Genomic DNA, 1,663 nt, shown 5'->3' with positions numbered 1-1,663 from the left:
TTCATAAAATATATATATATATATATATATATATTTGTATGTATTGCCTTTCCAGAACCAGAAGTACTATTAGATAGTAATTTAGATACAATCGTAATCGTAATCATAAAATAGCGGAGGGCTTTTTCTTTATTACAGTATTTTTTTTTTGGCTGTACATTAGCTTATGAACAGTAATCCATACTGTTCATGCACGCAAATTACTGTGCAAAAAACATTATGCACTATTTAATCACTGTTCACGAGACTTACAATCACTTTATTTAAAAAAAATATTAAAAATAGATCCTACGGTACTATTTACACATTTAAAAATTATTTTGCTACAATATTTTTAGTTTTCAGTTTTCAGCAAAATAAACTGTATCCAAACGGACCTTGTTGCATCCATTTATTTTATACGATGAAAACGGAGTCTTTTAGTTGAATATTGCAGAAAATCGAGTTTATTTATGATATAAGTATTGTTTAAAGTTATTTAGCAAATTGAGAAGATAAGCAAATTGAGGCAACGAAGTTGCCGAAATTCTAACAAAAAAGGATGAGAGAAGAGAGAGAAATGATGTGATAGTTGGAGTGAAAAGAATTGAATTTTGGTAATGAGCATCCTTTTGACCGAATTCTTTCTCCCCAGATCGATGAAGTGCCCAAAGGAGAAGTGCTCGAAAGGAAAAGGAAAAAAAAAATTGTGTCAATCAAGTTGCCGAAATTCAAGGGAGGAGAGAGAAAGAAGGATTATGGCAACCAAGTTGCCGAAAATGGGATGAAAAAAAAAAAAAAGAATTCTGATCTGAAGTTTCTGAATGACATTTCCACTAATGCTCTGTTTGTTTCAACATTATTGTTTTCTGGAAAATAGTTCATTTTCTGAAAAGCATTTTCTAGAAAACTATCTCATTTTCCGGTGTTTGGTAACAACCTTGAAAATGAGCTTAAGAACGTTTTCTGGTGTTTGGTATGCAATTTTTTTATTTATATTTCTTATATAATTTAAAACATGTACACATATATATAAATTGACAAGGGAATATATTTTCAATAAGTACTGTAGGGACACGATTTGCGTTAAACCGCTGTTGAGTTAGGTTCGCACGTAAATGGGCCCATACAACATCATTTGTAGAGAGTGGGATCGAAAAGCTAAGTCATGTTTACCCGGCTGTGGTTTTGTTAAGATATTTGTGCATGGTTCCAGTATACTTGCCTCTGAAACCCTTTCTCCTTTTAGTGGGACTGGAGGAGCCCCCCCTTTAGGTTACATATTTTTCTTTTATACTCGCATGCGTTCAATTTCCTTCGTCCACGTGTAGGGTCGACCCTTTCAAGACTGATACTTGTCCCATCAGTCTCAGACCTAAGTCGTTGAAAGTTGTGGATAAAGTTCATGGATAAGGCTCTGTTAAGTGCAGAGATATGCATGGAGAAGGTGGCAAAGGAAGCCTTTCTTAGATATTTTAGATTTCCCCTTCGGGCACTCCCCTTTACTTTTCTGCCCTTTTTCTTGGGTCGGCCGAGGACTGCACTGTCCTCGGCCGCTTCTCCGGGCCAATTGGGCCACCTTATTCTTGAACTCTGGCCATGACCTTTTTAGGCCTGGGCCTTTGGACCCTTCATCAGCAAACGGGCCTGGCCCGTCGATTATTGGACCCCACAATAGCCCCTC

This window comes from Quercus robur, chromosome 10 (assembly GCF_932294415.1).
Source record: "Quercus robur chromosome 10, dhQueRobu3.1, whole genome shotgun sequence".
NCBI classification, from domain to species: domain Eukaryota; kingdom Viridiplantae; phylum Streptophyta; class Magnoliopsida; order Fagales; family Fagaceae; genus Quercus; species Quercus robur.
This window is presented reverse-complemented; position numbering follows the sequence as displayed.